This window comes from Hemiscyllium ocellatum, chromosome 21, assembly GCF_020745735.1.
Source record: "Hemiscyllium ocellatum isolate sHemOce1 chromosome 21, sHemOce1.pat.X.cur, whole genome shotgun sequence".
Classification (NCBI taxonomy): domain Eukaryota; kingdom Metazoa; phylum Chordata; class Chondrichthyes; order Orectolobiformes; family Hemiscylliidae; genus Hemiscyllium; species Hemiscyllium ocellatum.
The window spans coordinates 40,724,764-40,748,923 of record NC_083421.1 but is presented as its reverse complement, the minus strand read 5'-3'; the positions used below and the strand labels follow the sequence as shown (position 1 = coordinate 40,748,923).

The 24,160-nt window shown below is 41.5% G+C and overlaps 1 protein-coding gene across 3 annotated transcripts in view; it reads left to right on the top strand.

Annotated features, from left to right (window-relative positions):
* LOC132825674 (probable G-protein coupled receptor 82) overlaps positions 1–24,160 on the top strand; it is a 53,311-nt gene that overhangs the window by 2,751 nt on the left and 26,400 nt on the right. Inside the window, exon 1 of one of the 3 annotated variants that reach the window (XM_060841052.1) lies at positions 6,624–6,731. The exons of 1 other annotated variant lie outside the window; for it this stretch is intronic. The gene's annotated coding sequence lies outside the window, so the exon portion shown is untranslated. Of the gene's footprint in view, positions 1–6,623; positions 6,732–7,154; positions 7,252–24,160 lie in introns of those variants that run through there. One more of the 3 variants, XM_060841053.1, reaches the window with a different exon arrangement.

Sequence of the window (24,160 nt, the reverse complement as noted above, 5' to 3'; positions counted from 1 at the left end):
GGAAGTGAGGGTGGAGGTGTGAGCACAAGTTTTGCATTTCTTGCGGTTGCAGGGGAAGATGCCGAGAGTGGAGGTTGGGTTGGTGGGGGGGGGGGTGGACCTGACGAGGGAGTCGCGGAGGGAGTGGTCTTTCTGGGGCGCTGATAGGGGAGGGGAGGGAAATATATCCCTGGTGGTGGGGTCTGTTTGGAGGTAGCAGAAATGACGAAGGATGATACGATGTATCTGGAGGTTGGTGGGGTGGAAGATGAGGACCAGTGGGGTTCTGTCCTGGTGGCGATTGGAGGGGCGGGGTTCAAGGGCAGAGGAGCCCTTGCCCTTGAACCCCGCCCCTCCAATCGCCTCTGTGAAGAGCGCCTCATCTTCCGCCTAGAAACCCTCCAACCACGAGGAATGAATGCAGATTTCTCCAGCTTCCTCATTTCCCCTCCCTCCACCTTATCTCAGTCCCAATCCTCAGCAGAGGAGTCTCTGCCCTTGAACCTTGCCCCTCCAATTGCCACCAGGACAGAACCCTACTGGTCCTCACCTAGCACCTCACCAACCTCCAACTACATCGTAACATCCTTCATCATTTCTGCCACCTCCAAACAGACCCCACCACCAAGGATATATTTCCCTCCCTATCCACTATCAGCATTCCGGAAAGACCACTCCCTTCGCGATTCCCTCGTCAGGTCCACAACCCCCACCAACCCAACCTCCACTCCTGGCACCTTCCCCAACAACCGCAAGAAATGCAAAACTTGCGCCCACACCTCCACCCTCACTTCCCTCCAAGGCCCCAAGGGATCCTTCCATATCCGCCACAAATTCACCTGCACCTCCACACACATCATTTACTGCATCCGCTGCATCTGATGTGGCCTTCTGTACATTGGGGAAACAGGACGCCTACTTGCGGAATGTTTCACAGAACACCTCTGGGACATCCGCACCAACTAACCCAACCGCCCTGTGGCCGAACACTTTAACTCCCCCTCCCACTCTGCCAAAGACAGGCAGGTCCTTGGCCTCCTCCTTCGCCAGACCATGGCAACACGACGCCTGGAGGAAGAGCGCCTTATCTTCCGCCTAGGAACCCTCCAACCACAAGAGATGAATGCAGATTTCTCCAGCTTCCTCATTTCCCCTCCCACCGCCTTATCTCAGCCCCAATTCTCGGACTCAACACTGCCTTCCTGACCTGCAATCTTCTTCCCGACCTCTCAGCCCCCACTCCCTCTCCGGCCAATCACCCTCACCTTAACCTCCTTCCACCAATCGCATTCCCAATGCCCCTCCCCCAAGTCCCTCCTCCCTACCTTTTATCTTAGCCTGCTTGGCACACTCTCCTCATTCCTGAAGAAGGGCTTATGCCCGAAACGTCGATTCTCCTGCTCCTTGGATGCTGCCTGACCTGCTGCGCTTTTTCAGCAACACATTTTTCAGCTCTGATCTCCCACATCTGCAGTCCTCACCTTCTCCTGGTTGTTTTTCAGACTAAAGGCTATGACCAGCGGCGCTCCACAGGGATCAGTGCTGGGTACACTTTTATTTGTCATTTATGTAAATGATGTGGATGAGAATTTAGCAAGCTTGGTGAACAGGTTTTGTGGATGATACCAAAATTGGTGGTACCGTCACCAGTGAAGAAAATTTTCCAAGAACAAAGGGACCTTGATCAATTGATTCAATGGGCTAAGGAGTGGCAAATGGAGTTTAATTTGGATAAATGTGAGGTAATGCATTTTTGTCAAAAAAACAAGGAGAAAGTGAGGACTGCAGATACTGGAGATCAGAGTCGAAAGTGTGGCGCTGGAATAGCACAGCAGGTTATCCAGCATCTGAGGAGCAGGAGAAGTGATGTTTCAGGCATAATCCCCTCATCAGGAAGAGCAGGACAGATGCAATTAAAAACTTTGGATAGTGTTGTAAAACAGAGAAACTTTGAGATTCAAGTACACGTTCTTTGAAAGTTGCATCGCAGATAGACAGGGTGGTTAAGAAGGTGTTTAGCGTGCTTGCCGTCATTGCTCAGACCATTGAGTAGAGGTATTGGGATAGTACGTTGAGGTTGTAGAAGAGTACTATGTACAGTTCTGGTTGCCCTGTTATAGGAAGGATATTATTAAATTGGAGAGGTTCAGAAATGTTTTGCCATAATGTTGCTGGAGCTGGAGGGTTTGAGTTAGAAGGAGAGGCTGAATAGGCAGGAACTCTTTTTCACTGGAGTGCTGGAGGTTGAGGGATGACCTTCTTGCGGTTTATAAAATCATGAGAGGCATAGATGATATAAATATCAAAGGTCTTTTCCCTTAGCTGGGTAAGTTCAAAACCGGGGGATATTTTTAATGTGAGAGGAGAAGGATTTACAAGGGACCTGAGGGGCAACTGTTTTACACAGAGGGTGGTGTATATACGGAATGAACTTCCGAGGAAGTGGTGGATGTGGGTACAGTTACAATGTTTAAAAGACATTTAGATAATCACATGATTAAGATGTGTTTTAAAGGGGTATGGACCAACTGCAGGCAGGTCGGACTAGTTCAGTTTGGGATTATGGTTGGAATGAACCGAAGGGTCTGTTTCTGTGCTATTTGACTAGATGATGCCTCAGTGTACTTCAATGTACCTCAGTCTGTACCAGCAACTGCCACATCAAAGACATTATGAGCTCAGGGACACAAACCCCGTTCATTAACTGGACCAGGTTGTACCTGAGGGCTCTTCACTTACTGCTGTAGCACTCGCTCTCTCTGAGCTGACCTGGGGCTGCTCTTTGTATCCTTGCCTTGCATTGCCTTGTGTTTTTACCAGAGATAGCAGGCTCATATTATTGCTGTATCATCATGCTGATTGGCATAGATAGAAAGCCAGGAAACTTGTTAGCTGGCCCCAATCAAGAGGGATAGCCTTCACTTATGGGTTCCCAGCACACTAAGCCAAGGGCAGCCTCCGATACCAGTGCTGGGTCTGATCAGGGTGGTCAAAGTCAGGATGCTCTCCTTATAAAGAGTGAAAAGCCGAATGACTGTCAGCCCTCAACTGTTTGACTCTTTCTGCTGCCTGTAGACTGTTTTTCTACTGGAATGAGAAACAGGCAGGTATTTCAGGAGCTGTATTGGGTAAGATAGCAATTTCTGTTGGTGTAGGTGAGGCAGTGTCTCAAGCAGTGGGTAGGTAGTGCAGAGGGCATGCAGGGCTAGATGGGTGTTGGAGTGAGTGGTAGTCAGTGGGGAAGATGTTGCAGGTATTAGAGCCTCAGTGGGAGATGGGTGCCATAGCAGAGGTAGAATGAGTATGGGGTATCAGAGTGAAGTTAATAGCACTTATGGCAGTGGAGTGCTGAAGGTCGCTGACCTTCTTCAGCATTGCTGGGGCATTCCTAGAGTTGGCTGAGACTGCTCTAACCTGAGTGGCAAACTCAGACTGCTGCTGGGCCAGGGGGAAGAGGACGTTCCGTATTAGCACTGCCCATCTAACAGGACCTCTTGCACCCTGCCTGTAAGTAGGGCACCCCCCAAAAGCCCCTTACTGTCTTGTCTGGGACAAGACTCGAGCACTGTACAGAGCAGCTGCAGAATGATACAGCTTGGACAGGTTTCCAACCAGCTTTTAAAGATGGTACTAGGGCTACGCTGCTGGTGTTTTGGCAGATATCCATGACTGGGGAATTGTCCCAGGAATGGTCTTTTTTAGAATGGGACAGAAATTGAATGTGAGAGTCACTACAGGTGTTAAGTACAATGGGTGGCTTGTTAAGATGAGGAAAGAAAACAAAACAACTCGATGCAACTTAGACTTAACCAAAAAAGACACGAGATTCAGCCCATTAATCTCAAGATTCCCAACTGTCTTTCCAGGGTTTTCAGTTTCCAGGATGGCCTTTTAGGGGTGTCAGTTTTTTAAATGGTGATCCTGCTCTCTGCACTCCCCACCTGGGTGGCTCCATTACATCCCAGTCCTCTGCGATCATTATGGAGATGAGTCAGCTTTTAAATGTCTTGTATTTCACATCATCTTAGAAATGTTGTGGGAACTATAATTCTGTGTGATGGGATATTTTCAAATGTAAGGTCAAAGGTCTTCCTCATGACACCCCCCCCCCCCCCCCTTGCCAGGTTTCCACCCATGTCATACCCTTTCATGTCCCCCATGCCAGCTCTATCCATCCTCATGGCCCTTCATACCTCGGTGACAATTTATGGTAATCTGCTATTCATTGTAGAGAAGTCATGAACCCTATAGTGACAATAAGATATTTGAAGAAAGCATTTTTAGAAATACCTGTTTCTTCATTTTTTTTACATTATTAAAGTAAAACTTACTTTACTTCAAACTAATGAAAGTGTCAATCAAGTACTGGTAGTCAGTTTTGAGCAATGCCATACTCTGAGAGTACTCTGACATTGCACTTTGGATACACAGTTACTATAAATAGCTATGATATGATCAGTTGCTGGACTCGATCTCACATAAATTCTCCCTTCTGTTTTGCTGTGGCCCCCAACTCTTCTCAAGGTAAGAAACAACAAGTTCAATTTCAAGTATCTCGATACACATTGCATCTGAAACACGAGGTGCCCTGGATCTCCCATGTGACATAGAAACATGTAATTCAGACCATTAAAGCATAAATATCAGAAACTAAACATAATTGAAATCTTAAAATTGTTTAAATAACCATTGTGAAGTGAACATAAGAGGTCAGGGACACAGATATTGATCAAGCAATATTTTTCCTTGAACTCAGTTGTTTCAACAGCTTAGTGAATTTCTGGAACCTCAGCTAGGGGCTCGTTATTCATTCTTACATAGATGACCTTTCTTTCTTCAACATAACCGAGACTCAGTCTCACGATTCATTATAGCAGACCATTTAAGGACCCTAGAAATGAAGTCACAAGAGTCACTTTATCCTGGGGCAGGTAATCCCACAAGAGGAAACACCCCACCCCACACATTATCGAGGTTCCTCAGAATCTTATCATTTCAAGCAAGTCACCTCCTACTTTTCTAAAATGCAGTGAGCATAAGTATACTCTGCCATTCTTTACTCATAAGAAAACTTGCCCAGGGATCAATCTAATAAACCTTCTGTGAAGTGCTTCCAAAGCATTTCCAGTTTTCCTTAAGTAAAGAGACTGGTACTATGCACACCATCTCAGATGGATCTCACCAACCCCCTGTAGCTGAGGCATAATTTCTTACTTGGTATCCGAATTCCCTTTCAATAAACAATGTCATCTTGGTAGTTTTCTAATTACTTGCTGCACTGGCATACTAACATTCTGTGATTCATTCATGAGGATACCCTGCTCCCTCTTCATTTTAAATTTCTCACCAATTTGATAACATATTTCTTTTTTATTCTTTCTGCCAAAATGGACAATTTCACATTTCCCACATTATGCTCCTTTCGGCATATCTTCGGCCATTCACTTACTCTGTCCTTTTGTAGCCTTCTTATATCGTCTTCACAACTTATATTCCTGCCCATGTTTGTATCATCGGCAAACATAGTAACCTTATGTTCCATCCCATCATCAAAGTCATTTACACAAATGTGAAAATGTTCGGGCCCAAGTACTGGTCCCTTGGTACACTTACTGTTTTATCTTGCCAGTCAGAATATGACCTATTTATTCCTATCCTCTATTTCCTGTCAGCCAGTTAATCTTCTATCTATGCCAAGATGGTACCCCCACGGCACCTCAAACTGTTATTTCCGCAGTAACTTTCATTGCAGAAACTTATCAACTGTCTCTTGGAAATCTATGTGCTGTAGATCCACCAGTTCCCCTTTATCTACAGCACATTTTACTTCTTCAAAGAACTCCAATAGATCAGTTAAACATGATTTCCATTTCAAAGAATATATATAGTAGCACTAGGAAGACAATACACCTTGCAGGACTTGCATTGGTAGTTGCAGAAATGCGTGCCCATATCCCTGCCTATTGAAGCCACTTAACTATGCAAATTCTATACTAGGCTGTTCCCTCAGTGCAATTATTTGTTCCACAGTATCATGAATGGGTGGAAGATTGCATTCCCCATGATTGCATCACCTTTAATGATAATAAGTTTTGGGCAATGCCATACTCTGAGAGCACTCTGACACTGTCCATTGGACACACAGAACCTATAAATAGCTATGGTATGATCAGCTGCTGGAACTCATTCTCACTTAAATTCTCCCTTATGCTTTGCTGTGACTCCAGCTCTCCTCAAGGTGAGGAACAACAAGCTCAATTTCAAATATCTCGATATACATTGCATCTGAAACATGAGGTGCCCTGGATTTCCATGTGACACAGAAGAATGTAATGAAATATCTTACAAATTTCACATCTCATGATTAGATACTATCTTCGACCTTCATCTGGTCAATATTAAACTTCACCCACAAGTGAATATCTTGCAAATATCTTTGCAATAGTAGGAGAAAATGTTCAGTGTCCAATGCTGACACCATCATCACCTGAAGCACCACAAGCCAACTTTTTGGGGGGGGGAGGTGGGGAAGTGAGAGTCCTTAAAATTAACAGCATGGAAGTGTGCAGTACAAATCTTGATTAAAAACAGCAAGGGGAACGGATTATTTCATACATTGGAGAAGCTGCTGCAACAGGAAGCTGTTGAAAGCTAGTAGCAAAGAAAAATACTTATTGGGGATTTCAGAACTTCTGCTGTAGCAGCATGAGTTAGGTGACATATCCTTGTTGGACTTCTGAGTACAGAGCACGGTGAGTGAAATATTCTTCATTTCTTAAAAATACATTCCCTGCCTAATAATTTTGAAGTTGTGTTCAAACTTTGAGATCAATAAATGTAAAACTATAGTTTTTTTAACTTCTATTCTGAATATTAAAGTCTTATTTAAACGCTTTTTACAATAAGAAAGCTAGGCACATTACATGTGTTTGTAGGAATGAAGATTTTGTTTTGGATTGTAACTTGTGGTAAAATCTACTTTTATGCAAGAAGTGGGCTTTCTGTGTTAGCATTGCTTCATTGTCACTGGCACACTCTGCCTGTTTCACATTTGATGTACTGAAACCTGTTGCTCAACTTACCCACCTCAAAGTGAGCCTGGCTTCCCCATTTGATTAGTTATTTATCTGAATGTAAGCATCTGAGGTTTCTTCATGTTCAGTCATGCAAACCATTGGAAGACAATCTTAGATCTCTGGCACTTTAATGTAGAAGGTTGATCAGAATTTACCGAACTTCTGAATATTTTTGTGTCAGAAATTACATAGGGTGGTGAGTACAATATTTTTTCTTACCTTCAAGCTCATATCCAAACAGCTATATGTTTTTGAAAACATGTTTGAACAGTTCAATTTTCAGAATGTAAATAGAAGTTACAGGGTAACAACAATGAAATTTTTATAGACATTGCAATATTTACTTTCAAAAGGAAATCAATGTGTTTCAGTGTATTTGCCCACGTGGAAAATGTCTGTTCGTTTGTGTCCGGAAATATTCTTCTGAAAGCAAATGCTAATGAAGAAAAGTCCCCAAAAACTTCAGTTGTTTTTTTTTTACCTCACTCTGGACTTGATGGTGGTCTCACTGAATCGACCGTTACGGGAAAGACAGGAAATTTGAAGTAAAACCTTGTCGGTTTAAAAACTTGTGGGTTTGAGAATAAATTCTACACAGATGGGGAGGAAGACCTCCTCTGGTTGATATTTGTATTTAATCATAATGTGTTCTTTGCACGGGATTTTACAATGTCAATACAAATAACAAAGAAACAAACAAATAACAATGTAAACTCCAGACGAAGGAAGGTGAAGGAGCATGGGCATGAATGTGAGCACATGCTGAAGAAAAATACCCCAGCTAGTGTTCTTCCTCAAATGTTCAGTTTTAGTGGCTCATTTCCCCCTTTTTAAATTCCATCTTTGGGCACTAATATGAAAAACATAGTTTAGTAAGAAAGAGTTCTTTCTATATGTAAATATTAAAGTACTCTCAAACACCAGACATTGCTACCATAGATCACCATATTTTTGACAAGATACTCAGTTGCTGACATGTTTCCACCACATCATGTCCTTACTATTTAGGTCCATGAATTAGTTGAATATTAAAACTGCTGTGTCATTCAATGATATTCTAATTAACAACTCAGCGTTGTGGACTTCTCTATGTAATATAGGTCATGTTAAAAGGACAAAATCTCATAAAGTTGTCAGTGGCTTTGGAGAAGACGAGATATTTTACTTGTAATGGAGGTTAAGTGAATAGGTCCACTTGGTTTTATTTTATTATTGTATTAGCATCAACTGATGTTCCTAAATTAGATGAGCTGAATAATTCATATGCCCTTTTCCTCAACTTACATATTTTTAAAATATCAAAATATTTGAAATTGTTCTTTAATATTCTGAAACTAATACAGATTCTGGCTAACTTTGCAGACGATACAAAGCTAGGTGGAGGGACAGATAACATTGAGGAGTTGGGGAGGATGTGGAAGAATGTGGACAGGTTAGGGGAGTGGGCAAAGAAGTGGCAGATAGAGTGAGGTCATGCACCTTGGTAGGAAGAGCAGAGGCATGGATTATTGTCTAAATGGAGAGAAAGTTCAGAAGTTTGAAGTGCAAAGAGACTTGGGAGTTCTAATCCAGGATTCTTTCCAGGTAAACTTGCAAGTTGAATCAGTAGTTAGGAAGGCAAATGGAATGATGGCATTTATTTTGAGAGGACTTGAATAAATGCAAGGATGTACTTCTGAGGCTCTATAATGATCTGGTCAGACCAGATTTGGAATATTGTGTGCAGTTTTGGGCCCCATATCTCTGGAAGAATGTACTGGCCCTGGAGCATGTTCAGAGGAGGTTCATGACAATGGTCCCATGAATGTAAAGCTTAACATATGAGGAACATTTGAGAATTCTGGGTCTATACTTGATGGAGTTTAGAAGGATGAGGGGGGACCTTATTGAAACATACAGAATACTGAATGGCCTGGAAGAGTAGATGTTGATAAGGTGTTTCTATTAGTAGGGGAGACTAAGACCTGAGGGCATAGTCTAAGAGTAAAGAGAAGATATTTTAGAACAGAGATAAGGAGAAACCTCTTCAGCAGGAGAGTAGTGAATCTATGGAATTAATTGTCACAGAATGCTGTGGAGGCCAGATCATTGAGTATATTTAAGACTGAGATAGATAGATTCTTGAGTATCAAGGGGATCAAGGGTTATGGGGAGAAAGTTATGGGGCGGCACGGTGGCACAGTGGTTAGCACTGCTGCCTCACAGCACCTGAGACCCGGGTTCAATTCCCGACTCAGGCGACAAACTGTGTGGAGTTTGCACGTTCTCCCCGTGTCTGCGTGGGTTTCCTCCGGGTGCTCCGGTTTCCTCCCACAGTCCAAAGATGTGCGGTTCAGGTGAATTGGCCATGCTAAATTGCCCGTAGTGTTAGGTAAGGGGTAAATGTAGGGGTATGGGTGGGTTGCGCTTCAGCGGGTCGGTGTGGACTTGTTGGGCCGAAGGGCCTGTTTCCACACTGTAAGTAATCTAAAAAAAGTGGGAGAATGGGGTTGAAGTAACCACTCCATTACTTCATACTGAGTTCCTTCAGGATCCTTAAACAATATCTTGGCCAAGAGATTCCAGGTTGAGTGCAATCAGGTATCTGGGTGTAAATTGGCAATTCAAAATTGCATTAGTTTAAAGTGCTTCCTTTTGTTCAGGCATCCATTCAAATTTATTTGTACATTGCCAAATATCTTCCATGAGCCAGCATAATCAGCAGTATTTTAAACTGTAATAAAAAAAATTGCATTCAAATATTCCTTGATTTATTTAAACATTAATAAACTGGTGCAGCTTATTACTAGTCAAAAATGAATTTATTACAAAGTAAACATTTTTAATTAGTGTGTCAGCTAATCACCCATGCGTAACTCAATTTTAAATAACTGAAAAATACTTTTAAGATTTGCATGGAAACATATATTAAATACATTTGTGTTCAGTATCAGTTTCTTAGTAAATTAAAAAGCTTTTAAAGCACACCCGTTAATCACCTTGAGCTCAAAAACGTTTAACTTTTATATCTCCTTTCACAGTAAAATTAGCAGAACCACACAATAGTGGTTACTTTGAATACTAGTAACTGCGAATGCTGGAATTCAAAAACACACACAGAAATGGCTGGAAAAGCTGAGCAGGTCTGGCACCATCTGTGGAGAGAAATCAGAATTAACATTTCAGTTTCAGTGACGCTTCCTCAGAACGGTTCCGAGGAAAGGTCACTGGACGTAAAATGTAAACTGATTTCTCCCCACAGTGGTTAATTTGATCTGGGAATGTGGCCCTTTTTGTGGACTGAGTTATCTTCTAATGTGGTGTTGTTTAAACTGGTGCAAAAGCTCACAGCAATTGCACTGCGTGTAGTTTGCACTTAAAATGAGTCAATCTTTCAAAATGGGTTTATTAATTTCAAATGATTGCACTGAAATAAATTGCCGCCTAGTGGAAGGTCACCAGCAAACTGTAATTACCACTCCTCATGATTTGTGATGTATTTATTTGGTACAAGCTGCAGTTTATTGATGTGAGAGTTGTTAATCACCTCATTAGCTTATTACTGATATTACAATTAGACAAGAAACAGAGTCAGCCAAAGTGGACTCGAAAATAACTCAAAACTTGGACAGAAAGGAAGCAGCAACAGACATTTACGGAGGTATCTCATAATTTTCAACAAGGATATATTTCATTCAGAAAGAAATACTCTGTAAGAAAGTTTCCCCATCTGTGGCTGACTAAGGATAGTATTAAACCAAAAGTAATTGCATCCAATACTTTGAAGATTAGGCGTCAGTGAGAAGATTAGTCAAATTTTAGAAACTAGAAAATGAATACTAAAGAAATGAAAGGAGAAATTAGAGAATGAAAGAAAGCTAGGTAGAAATAAAAGGATATCATTTGTTTAAGCGTATCAAAAGGAAAAGAGTAGCTAGGAGAATGTTGGAACCTCATTGGGTGAAACTGGGAGCTAATGATTGGAAACAAGGAAATGGTGGAAACCTTGAATTGATATTTGGCATCATTCTTCACTGTAGAAGACACAAGAAGCATCCCAAAATCTGTTGAGAATCAAGAGGGAAGAGGGAGGGAGGAACTTAAAACTGTCACTATAATTACAGAAAACATAATGGTTAAATTAATTAAACTAAAGGCTGAGCAATCCCCAGGACTTCATGTTCTGTATCTTAGTGTTTTGAAAAGGGTGGGTGATCACAGACTTACACACACAACCTAAATTCTTGCTTACTGATGTTACTGTGCAATACACACATCTAACTGACTTACTATACTGACTTAATTACACAGAGGACTGTCTAAAGATGAGTTGGGTATCTTCATACCTGACTATCACACATTGTAATGTTATGTAAGAACACAGTCTCGTCTAGTCTGGAATCGGTGGCATAATGCATTATTCCTCTTTTCATTTTGAGGAATGGAATCTTTTCTCAAGAATATGTACAAGGATGTACATGGTGCACTGACTCCATATATTCAGCTAACACCTTGGTGATTGTATGACATGACCAGATCTAGTCCTTATACAGTTACTTTGAGTTTGGGATGTAGCTTCTGTCTGCAGTATTCTGTTTGTCATATGCATGAGTCATTGAAATATATGGTTGTTGTCTGGTCCAATAACTTCAGTATCTGAGTCATCTTCCAGTTTGGCTGATGATATACAGTTTAGATGTGTCATCAGTTCCTTTGCAAGACATGACTATTGGTTATTCTAATGTCATAAGTCCAGACATAATGATATAGTATCTTTGTATGAACTCAGGTGTTCATTTAAAAATCACAAACTCTCATGATCTATCTTGTTTCAAGTTAGTGTGGCTGTCTGCTTGTTTGTTGATCATGGTCCTGCTCCATTTACTCCTTCTTTCAAATAATACATCATGCATATATGATTGGATGGTGAGAATGTGTCTCCGAAGCATAAGAGGTGTCAGAGGAGGTAAACCATTACCTTGTTTAGTAGCGCTGAGATGCAGAGAATCTTGGCAAGTTGCTTCACAGTCACAGATTTCATGTTACAAATGGTGCATTCTATGAGATGGTCCAACTGAGGGTAGTGAAAAGAGGAGATAAAATGTTAACCACTCAGTTTCTTATGCAAGTGTGGAGAAAAGTGCACTAGATTACTTTACAGCATTGTAGAATACAACTTGTTGAGATACAGTGAACATGCTGAATATGTGGCAAAAGTGAGGACTGCAGATGGTGGAGATCAGAGTCTAGATTAGAGTGGTGCTGGAAAAGCGTGGCAGGTCAGGCAGCATCCAAGGAACAGGAAAATCGATGCTTTGGGCAAAAGCCCTTCATCATTTGGGCTTTTGCCCAAAACATTGATTTTCCTGTTCCTTGGATGCTGCCTGACCTGCCGTGCTTTTCCAGCGCATTCTAATCTAGATGCTAAATATGTGGTCTATGTGTCAATAACGTTTTACGCTGTAGTAGTATTCTGGTCTCACTAAAGGGAAATTGGTGGAATGGCCAGTCACCAGAATTGTCCTTGGGCAACTTAAGTGGTGATCTTGCACCACACCTCAGAAGGAATCTCATGTTGAAGGACATATTGATGGAATTGATATGCTTCACTTGACTTGCTAAATTGATAGATGTCTTTATTAATGCCAGGCTAAGATCTAAATACGAAGATCTAAATTCAGGTCTTGCTGTATTTACACACAGATTGCTTCAGTATCTGAGGAAACATGAATGGTGCTGAATATTGATGATGCACAATGAAGATTCTTAATCATGACCTCACAATTCTTAATGAAATAGCTGAAAATGGTTGGGACTGGAGCTAACCAGCAGTGATAGCCCAGGACTTAAATGGTTGACCTTCAACAGTTACAACCAACTATCTTTTGCTAGGGATGACTCCAAACACTAGGGAGCTTCTCACATGATTCCCATGAAGTTCAGTTACTTTTCAGGGCTCCTTAAATACCATTTGGTCAAATGCTGCCCTGATGTCAAGGACAGTCACTCTCACCTCCCTCTGGAATTTAGCTCTTTTTAAACAAAGGATGTGCTGGTGTTGGGAGCTGAGGGACACCAGCAGAATCTAATCTGAGTATCAGTGAGCAGATATTTTTTCTTGTGAACGCGAAATGTTTTTCACTAACTTATTAGAATTTCTTATTAAGAGTGCACCAACCACAATGAATAATGGGGAAATTGTAGATGTGGTAGCATTTGGATTTCTAAAAGGTATTTGATAAAATGCTACACAAAACATTGAGCACAAGATGAGACTTCATGGAGTTTTGGGTAACATATTCGAATGAATAGAGGATTGGTTAACTACCAGGAAGTAGTGAGTAGGGACAAATTTTTCTTTCTCAGATCAGCAAACTATAATGAGAAGAGTCCCAGAGGGATCGGCTTATATGAAGGGGCTAAGTGTATGCTTGCTAAATATACTGGGGGAATGACACAAAATTAGTTTGGGTGACAATTTGCAAGAAGAACACACAAGGTTGGCAAAGTGATATGGATAAATTAAGTGGGTGGACAAAAAAATTGGAAGATAGGTGAAATAAGAAAATGTGACATTGTCCACTTTGGCTGGCAAAATATCAAACAGAATAATGTCTAAATAGAGAGGGAGAATGCTGAATAATGTGTACAGAGAGATCTAGACGTCTGCTACATGAACCACAAAAGGTTAGTATGGAGGTACAGCAAGTAATTAGGAAGGTAACGGAATGTTGGCAGTGATTGCATGACTAATGGGGTATAAAAGAAGACCTGCTGCAGCTGTACAGCACCTTGAGACTGCACCTTAAGCATGGTGTGAATGCTGGTCTCCTTATATAAGCAGGGTCATAACTGCATTGGAAGCAATTTGAAGAGATGCTCCCAACTGATCCTTTGTCTTGTGAGGAAAGGTTGAGCAGGTTAGGACTATACTCATCAGTGTTTAGAAGAATGACAGGTGATTTTACTGAAACAGATGGGATTTGACAGAGTGAATGTTATGTCTCATTTAGTGGGAATCTAAAATTAGGGAGTGCAGGTTAAAAATATGGGTCTTCCACTTAAGATATAAATGAGGAGGAATTTTACTGTCTGAATGTTGTTAAGTTTTGCAGTTGTCTTCCCCAAAGAGCTATGAATGCCTCATCATTGAATACATCCAAATTTTCAATCAGTAAGGTGTCAAGAGTTATAGAGTGTGGAAGGAAAGTGAAATTAAGGCCACAGTTAGCTCAACTATATTTTATTTAAGGCAGAGCAGTGTCAAGCGCCAAAATCTTATATCTTATGACATTTTGGTCTTATTTGAAAGAGTGAGAGAGAGAGTTTGAATTAGCATTGTGAGTGAGTTTCAGCACGGAGTTTGCCTGGTCTCAAACCTACACTTGTAACAAAAGTGTGAAAAGTTCAAATCCCCCAATTTCCTTTTCACACCTCAAACGCTCATTAATCAAATCACCATCAAAAATGCTTTCTTTTGTATCTATTGATAAGACACAGTGTTGCTGATGCAGGGACGTTTAGATTTTTTTCTCTGATTTTGTGGCCTCGTCTGTCTCCTAAGACAGACATTACTCATTACCACTTTGATTTCATGTAGATAAGCAACGCCACAGACATGAACTGACTCCAATTAATAGCGTTCTCAAGCTGCAGTGGAAGGCAGAAACAAATGTTTGCAAAACGGTATAGAAGTAACAGCAACAAAATTGCTGAATTTCCAATAATCTTCAAAATACTGTGTTATGACTGGAGTTGTCAAATGTACAAGCCAGGAAACTGGAATTATGGGACGAGACTATATCCAGTGAACAGATACGCCTGTAATATTCACATTTTGATACGAAAATATGGAAAAAGCACATTTAAACTTTTGGGCCACAACATTCCCTGCACTGTTTAGAAATGGAGGTAAAACTGGACCAGAATAATAGTTTATTGTACCACGTTACAGAATTAATGGCAACCAGTTACATAGCAGATAAAATTATGTTTATTCAAAATGTCATTGCAAGGGACCAATTCAACAGAATATTGCATTTGAGTTTTTGTAGAAACCTTTAGTAAGTCATGATTTGAACATTTAACACTTTTGATCAATTAATATTGACTAGAAAATCAACTGTCTCTGTTGGAGCGTAAAACAGGTCAGGTTCTATGATAAGATTAATTGTGGCATTATTATCACCTGCTCCTTACAATTTGAATGGGTTAATTTGCGTAGTCCAATGTTGAAAATTTTAGAATGCTTTTAGAACAGAGGCCAGTATTTAGTTGTGATTGTCAAGGGAATCGTCATAATCTAACCTGAAATCTGATAGGGTGAGAGGTTAGTTTTCAGTCATAGAAACACAAGTTTAATTAAGCATATGAAACTTCAATTAGAAACATCCATCGGTAGGACCATCTCTTTCCAAGGAACCATCAACAGAATTAAACTTTCCACTATACTGTTCGTCAGATTTTAGTCATGGTCCAATGCAAATGATTTCAGTTACAGGTTTGAATATCATAGGTTTCTGAGAGTCATGAGCAATGGTGAGACTCGTGGCAGAATCAGGTGATAAGTGCAGCAAGGTCTATCTTGATATAAGATTATCCAGCTCCACATTTTCTGCTTTTCACAAATGGTATAGCAAGATTCTTGCTCAACAGCAGTGAGTTACAGACAGAGAGAGATTTATGTTTGTTCAATGCCTCAATAATGCTATAACTCACTTCTCTAATACTCAGAGTCCTAGCTTACCAAATTTACTAAGGCAGCGAGACATTGGGTAAACACGGCCAAGGGCAGGATGAGACCCTGGCAGGTTCAGCTCGCTGTTTGCTCCAAACATTCTCCATGTTGGAAACTGAGTCCAAACATCACAGGGTACACTCCATGGGTGCTGGGTACATAAACATATACTCTACATGCATGGACATTGGTATTCAACATATGCTAGCCTCTTAGCATGGCATTTCTCCAATCCACTTACTGGGTGCTTCTGGACCTCAATGCAGCACCAGCCACTCTCATTGTAATGTTGCAATAAGGGGATTGTAAGCTCAGGGACACACACCCAGCTCATGGAGTGGATCAGGCTCCACCTCTAGGCTGTTTCCTCACTATCATAGTCACTCACTCTGAGCATCCCTGGATGCTCACAGCATCCTGCTTTGCCCTGCCATGTCTTTTTGCACTTTACCTCCTCAGCCAGAGATTTTAGGCTCAGATTACTACTATCTTGCCAATCTGTTCAGTGAAAACCCAAAGCCAACACGTTTGTCACAGTTGTCAGCAGGCCTCAGTCAAGTCAAGAGAGACAGTTGAGGATCCCAGCACATCTTCTAATGCTAGGCCAGGTCCTGCTCAGGGTTGTCAGAGTTCGTATCTACTCATTAAAGGTGAGAAGCAGAATGATGGGCAGCACAGCACTGTTCAAGACTCTCTCTGTCCCACTGTTTTCCTTATAAATGGAGAGAGGTGGGTATTAAGGACATTAGAAGTGGGGACTACTATTACTATTGCTATTACTCTCGGTGCAGGTGAGGAGGTGATCTGATCAAGTGAGTAGAGGGCGTGTAAGGTCAGTGATGTCGGGAGTTGGGGTGGGTGAGATCAAGTGTGGAACACGTTGCAGGCAGTAGTGAGAGAAGTAGAGCATGAGCCTTATTGGGAGGTGGGTGTAGTAGCAGAAGTGGAGTGAGGGTGAGGTATCGGAGAGAAAATGGCAGCGTTGATGCTGGTGGAGTGAAGAAGGTCGCTGGCCTTCAGCTTTGGACATTGCTCCAGACAGCTGAGACTGTTTGAACCCAGGTACTGTCTGGTGTTGTGGCCTCTCCTGGGGATAGAGAAAGTCTTGCCTATACACCACACCATACAGCAGTACTTCCTAGAGCCTGCTGACAAAGTGGGACAGCAATTTACCCTGTCTGCCATGTCAGGGGTAAATTTCAGAAACGGCCCAAGACAGTTCCAGACTGACAATGATTACCCAGAAGCACAAGTGGATTTTAAAGATGGCGCACATAGAAAAATTTCTGATGAATCCTGAAATATCTGTTGAGTGGCGAGTTGTTTTGGGAAAAGTACATGGTAAGGTGGAGCAGAAATCTGACATGAGAGAAGCCATTGGGGCCTGGAATGTAACTAATGTGGGGAATTTGGTTAGACATGACAAGCGAAACTGTTAGGCCTCGTGGTGACCAATCCTTCAAAAATATTGGCACAACTCAGACTTTGCTAAAATTGGCAGAAGATTCAGCCCAACGTGTAAACATTAATTATAACATTCGATTGAAACTAGGTACTCAGCAAGGTAAGGAATACCCATGAAATGGCATCCTTCTTCAAGTTTTAGTATCGTATGTCAGTATCAAACACTTCAAGATCAATGATAGCCTGAAGTGGATGCTCAGTGGATCCTGAGCAGAAGGCCATGACAATTTCAATGTTTGGAAATGGGATCACAGTATGAAAAGGTTTGAGAGTCACTGCACTAGACCCATTGTGTTCAGGCTCTGTGCAAGAAGTCTTTACATTGCATGGTTAATTCATTGGGTAATTAATGGGATTTTTAATCCAAGGATCATTTGTCATTGAGTCCCACATTTGGTAAATCAATTTTCTTAAACATTTTATTTAAATAGTCTTTTGAATTGCATGGATAGAGAGGAACCTTTCTGCTTATATAGATTTGCACCAATTCTTAAGGCAGTCAGCGCTATGGACACAACCTTCACGACTTGGAATTTTGTAATGATATCCACACCAACCATACTGGCTGTCTGCCCTGGACAGTAAATCTGTACAGCAGCCAACCAATGCTATGTAAAGGAATTTCTCCCCTGAAATGTTCACCATTTTTCTTATCTACTCATAACATTGCTTTTCGTAGCTCAAAAAAACCTCACTTTGTTTTTTATTAATCAAGAATATCTTCTTGGGTGGCACGGTGGCACAGTGGTTAGCACTGCTGCCTCACAGCGCCAGAGACCCGGGTTCAATTCCCGCCTCAGACAACTGTCTGTGTGGAGTTTGCACATTCTCCCCGTGTCTGCATGAGTTTCCTCTGGTGCTCCGGTTTCCTCCTACAGTCCAAATATGGTGAATTGGCCATGCTAAATTGCCCATAGTGTTAGGTGTAGGGGAATGAGTCTGGGTGGGTTGCTCTTCGGAGGGTCAGTGTGGACTTGTTGGGCCGAAGGGCCTGTTTCCACACTGTAAGTAACCTAATCTTGGCCTGTGGTAGAGCCTAAAGGCACAAACTCAATGTAGTTTTGTAGAATGCCTTTACCAACTTGACAATCCCTCTTTGAAAGCAATGGCTTGCAATTCACAATTGCACTTTTGCATGATCCTGCTCCAAGCTACCTTCACCCTCACTCTTTCAACATGCACATTATCATTCTGGAGTACAGGTAAGGTAGATGCAATTGGTATGCAGTTACTGCAGTATTATTGTTTTCAGCTGAAACACAGAATCTATCCAGTTACTCGTTAAACAGAAAAAGCTTCATCTGCTTAAAAAATCTATAATTTGTCCCATCATAGCATTTTGAACAATCCTAAGAAACAATTAGGTAAAAACTGTTAGAAATTCAAGAAAAATGTTCTGTCGATAAAGCTGATTGTGTCACAAATTGTACGTAAGACTGTGACTATTTAGAGAAATGTCTTCTCCCCAGGGTTTCCATTTAAATTCCTTTGTGCATCTTCACATTTAAACCTACTTGTAAACAACAATCTGTCAGACAGTTTAATTCTTCTGCTTGTTTTTAATGATGATTCTACTTTTAAAAAAACTATTTCCTATGTTTAAAAGGGGTCTCCAAGTCAAGTTTGATTAATTCAGCTAAAGAAAAGTGGGTCTGTGACAATAAAGGTATTTTTGATTACTGTGCCATCCACTAGTAGCCTAAGTTTAAATGATCAAAAAATAACTTTCAAATAATACATGCAGTTTTTTAATTGTTTTGGGATAATGTAATCAGTATTTTTGTAAATGTTGACAAAATAGTTTACAAAAACTTTCAAAGAATCAGAGTAATTACTTCAAATGCTACTGCTCCCTGTCATGTGTAGATAGAACTAATAATGTGACTGGTTTCAGGAACAAACATAGAGAATGATCTGCCAGTCTGGCAGCAACTGAGGAGAGAGAAACTGAGTTAATGTCTCGACTCCGGTTTGACTTTCAGGTTGTAGGAAGCCTCTGCACATGTGTTGCTGATGCCATCAAGTTTCCTTGCAGAGTAATATCAACATCAACACGAGCACAGACGGTCATCCTGTTATTTCATGTGAATCAGAAGCAAACCCCTGTTCTACCTCAGCTGCTTCCTCTTGTGTTCCTCCCCAGCTCCTTGCACCAATTCAGGGCAGGCAGCAGTGCTGAACCCACACCTCCCTTTTCCCTTTAGTTTGGACTTAGACTCTTAGCTTCTCATTTTACATTGTTTAGAGACTTTTGATAATCAACAAGGCCCCATACACGGCACAATATTTTACTAATTATTCTTTCCAGCAATTTTTCCCATAAGTTTTAATAGTCTTTTGATGTAACTATTGAACTCCTCCTACATTTAAAAGATTCAAACCTTAAATTATCAAGTCCTTGCTCCTCAAAGTCATATGATCTTTCTTTTGTAGCTTTTTTCTCTGCATTTCCTCATGCTGAGGCAAATGGGAACACAATCTGATGAAGCTCCAATGGTTCATTTCCTTGTTACCATCTGTAGTTTGCAGAATTATAATGTAACTTCCATCTAGTAAAGTCTTTTTTCAAAAAAAACAAACTTAAATTAGTAATTAGACAGTTATTAGAACATTTAAACATAAAATATGCTTTATAGGTGTACTTAATAATCCCGACCTAAATTGTTGATGTTAAATTGTTCAAATTTAAAATCGATATCTTTTGAAGAATTTTAGTACATGGAGTCAGAGTCTTGCAAAACAGAAACACTTCTTGTCCAAGCCCAAAATAAACTAGATCAATTTGCATGTGTTTGGTCCATATCAATCTAAACTGTTCCTATTCATGAACTTATTCAAATGTATTTTAAATGTTGTAACTGTACCTGCAACCACCACTTCCTCTAGCAGTTCATTCCAATCTCTATGTAAAAGCATTTTGTCCTCACGTTAAAAATATGCCCCTAGACTTGAACTCTCCCCCACCCTAGGGAAAAGACCCCTACTATTTATGCCCATCTTGATTTTATAAATCTCTATAAGGACACCCCTCAGCCTCTTATGCTCCAGTGAAACAGTCGCAGCCAACTTTTCTAAATTAAAGCACCCATCAGTGGTAACATCCCAGCAAATCTCTTCTAAGTCCTCTCCAGTTTAATAACATCCTTCCTGTAACCGGGCAACCAGAACTGTACATACTTCAGAAGAGGCCCCACCAACATCCTGGACAATCTTGATATAATGTCCAACTCCGGTACTCAAAGGTCTGAGCAATGAAGGAAAGTATGCTAAATACCTTCTTAACCATCCTGTGTACCTGTGACACAAATTTAAAAGAACTATGTACCTGAATCCATAGGTGTCTTTGTTTTACAACACAATCCTGGCCTCTACCATTAATTGCGTAAATCTTGTCCTTATTTGTTTTACCAAAATACAATACCTTGTATTTATTTAAATTAAACTCCATCTGTCACTACTCATCCCATTCACACAAGTGATCAAGATCCCTTTGTAATCTTAGATGGTGATAAATCCTGTTGTGAAATACATTCATTTTTACTTTTGGTATTTTCTAGCTAAAAGCCCATTTTATCGATCGTGAGTGTTCCAGCGTCATTTAGGTTGTCCAAATTTCAATATTTTCCACATAATGAGAGGCTATAAATTTCCTGAAATTGGATTATTGAACTTTGCAAAGTGATCAAATTTGCAGAGATAGTAGACTGCCAAAGCTACCTGTGGTTCTGCGGTTCATACATTCTCATACAGGAAACACATTTACAGTGTAGCTTGAATGAAAGAACACAAGTTAGTAAGATACAAATTGACTCTAGAATTTTGTTAACATGTTAAACTGAGTTATGAATTCATCCATTTATACTGTTCCCTTTGGGGAAAACACCAGTCTTGGAGTCAGAATCGGGGTTCAATGACAGAATTTATTGCACAAGGAAATACCGGAGCTTCAGAGAGAGAAAGACATCGACAGCATAGTGGTCAGTTGCGAGTCTTCTCTCGATCCGGAGCACATGTCAAGAACTTTTATACCTCTTGTGATATAATAGGTCAGTGATGAGATTATTGTCTTTGTAACATGGTTTGCTGAGAGCAATCATTGCAGAATCATTGATAATTTTGATACAATCTTTGTCAGTTCCAGAGTTGAAAAATATGGTGCTGGGAAAACACAGCAGACCAGGCAGCATCCGAGGAGCAGGAGAATCGACGTTTCGGGCATAAGCCCTTCTTCAGTTGCAGCACAGCCTTTGTTGATTTCTGCGTTGATTATTGTCAGTTTCAGTGTAGACATTGTCATTTTCAATGTCTGTATGGAAATCTATTGATGTGGCAATGTAGTAATTGCTCTTCTTGAGAAGGACGATTGCTGCAGCCCTGGCTATTAGCATACTGAGTCTGTATCAAGCTGTTAGCATTTCTATAAGAGGTGTTGGCTGGACCCAGAACACTTCGATGGGCAGTGTTCGTTACTTGTGTATTCTCTCCCACACTGGGTTGTGAGTGCATTGTGCAGGCATTCTGGTGGCCCCGGGCAGTGTCTGTATCTGCTGTGCTGTTTCTCTCCATATTGTGATCTCGTAGCCATCTTATGTGTCAAGTTGGCAAACAGATGGCTCAGCGGCCATCTTGTGTGTCTGTTTGCCGAGTGTCACCCTGCCCCTTTCCATGTCCCTCTTCACTCCCCCTTTGTGGTCAAGGAGTCAACTTTGGAGATCTCCGACAGACCACCCAATTTAAATGTAGAGGTATGTCTTCTCCAGGAACTCCCCCTCCCGAGGGGTATCATGGAGTGCCAATTTCATTGGGGGCTCTTCCGCGGTGACACTCGCTGCTGGTACAGTTCTTGCTAATAGCGCCATACAGCAGAGCTTTAAACACCCAAGCCTCACACAGAATACCAGCATGAGTGCAATGAGGAAAACTATCTCATGTGCCAAATACGGTTCCACAGGATTTACCTAGCAACCAATTCGGCCAGCTGTCTGTAATTGTGGCTCCCTGTCAAATACTGTCTAGCTGGTCTCAGATATTCTTGATGGCTTTTCTAATGTTATGAGGCATCAATAACATGGATAATACACTTGTCACCAATAATTGTACAAACTGCCCCCTTGCTGTGCTAACTGACAATCCACCATGTAACATATCCACATGTGTGTAGAGTCTGAGTTGAGCCGGCCCCGCTTAACTGCTTCCAGAGCTTTCGAGGTACTGTTGCCTAGGATAGTCAGGCCACATACAAGATAATTTCAGTGATGACCCCAAAGTGGTGGGGGCCTGCCAGTCAGCACAGACCTCCTGACAGATGGAGCGGGTCACTACCTTCTCCGAATATGAGCCCCGCTGGGGCATGATTCAGTAAGGGGTGCAATTGTCCCTACTGTGAATAGGTTTGAGAGGTCTGGGGTATCTGCCGTGTAAGTCCCCTTAAGTAGGAAAATAAATCCTGTCGTCACTTGGTAACAGACACTGTCCTGTCCTTCTGTTTGTCTGTCCACCCATGTCGTCCCTGAACCCCCTGCTGGTAAGTATTGAACGGGTATGTCCATGTGGCAGAGCTGACATGGGTGCCATTGCACTGACCACATATGGACTGTCTGCCTGCAGTCACATTCAAGCATGCCTGCTCGCTGCAGGTGCAGGTGAACTGTCTCCTGGTGACTGTACAGTGCTGAGAAGTGCATGAGCCGTTTTTGGGAACCAGGGCATAACCACATCTCCACCGCTGCCCTGTGAAACAGGGTGAGTAATTATAGGGTTTTAAATGGGTCTTCCCCTCCCTAGGCTGGGGGACTTGACCCAAGGGCCAGTGGTCATGTCCAGCTGCACACATTTACCCTGGAGTCCCTGCCCTTTACACAGCACTCCTGAGGTGTCCACTGTATATAGGTCATGAGGGGTCCACACTGAGGTAGCCACAAGTAGTGGGTAGCAGAGAGTTCAGTTCCCATGCAAGCTTCGATGGGTTTCATAGAAGAGGTTATTCTCAAAACCTGGCATGTTCCCAACAGCTGTGACACTTAAATACAATGAAATACAGATAGGTATATACATGCTGCAGTTAAAATAGAGTTAACAGTTAAAGTCTTTGTTCCCATTAGGAGGTGCAGTCGTGCCTTGTTCTGTTGTGTTTTCAGTACTCTCTCCTGGATGACTGTCTTGTCCGCCTTTGCTGCCTGCACATGGGGAATGGTCAATGACATTAATTTGGTCACAGGAGTCTAAATGGTTTTAGCTGGTTCCAGTGCTTCCATGTGCCTTTTCCTTTAAAGTCCAGGCAGACACAGTTGTCCCTGCTTATTATCACATCGTATGACCCATTCCATTTCGGACAAAGCCTGGTTTGTCGGGCAGTGCTTGCACCAGGACGTGGCTTCCTGCTGCTGGGGCCTCAGGGAAGATTGTCCTTTTTGTCCTGGTTGTCAATTACAGATTTCCACATCCCCATCAATTGGGCACTTAATTCTATGACATATTACTGAATTTTGTCTTTTAGTGGACCCACATTGGTACCACCTGTGATTATTGTCTCTGGCAATTGCATTGCTCGCCTGATCATTAATTCTTTTTTTTAGTCCTTGCACACGTGCTCACACTCACACTGATACAACGCTCAAGACAGGAAAACACCCAAGTGGTCCAGTGACAAGCAGTGCCCTTCACATCAAAGGGCAATGCTGCATGATCAAACCGTGAAGGGGAGGGAATCTCCTGTTAATTTTTTTTTCTTTTTTTCTTTTTTTTGTCCAGTGACAAGCAGTGCCCTTCACATCAAAGGGCAATGCTGAAATCTTCTGTTTTTTTAAATTAACCCCCACACTACCGCCTAACTGCGGTAGTGCTTATTTTTTCCCCAGCACCCATGGTGTGTGTGTGCAGGTGTGAGACACAGTGAGAGACACAAAGTGCACGAATCTTTATTCAA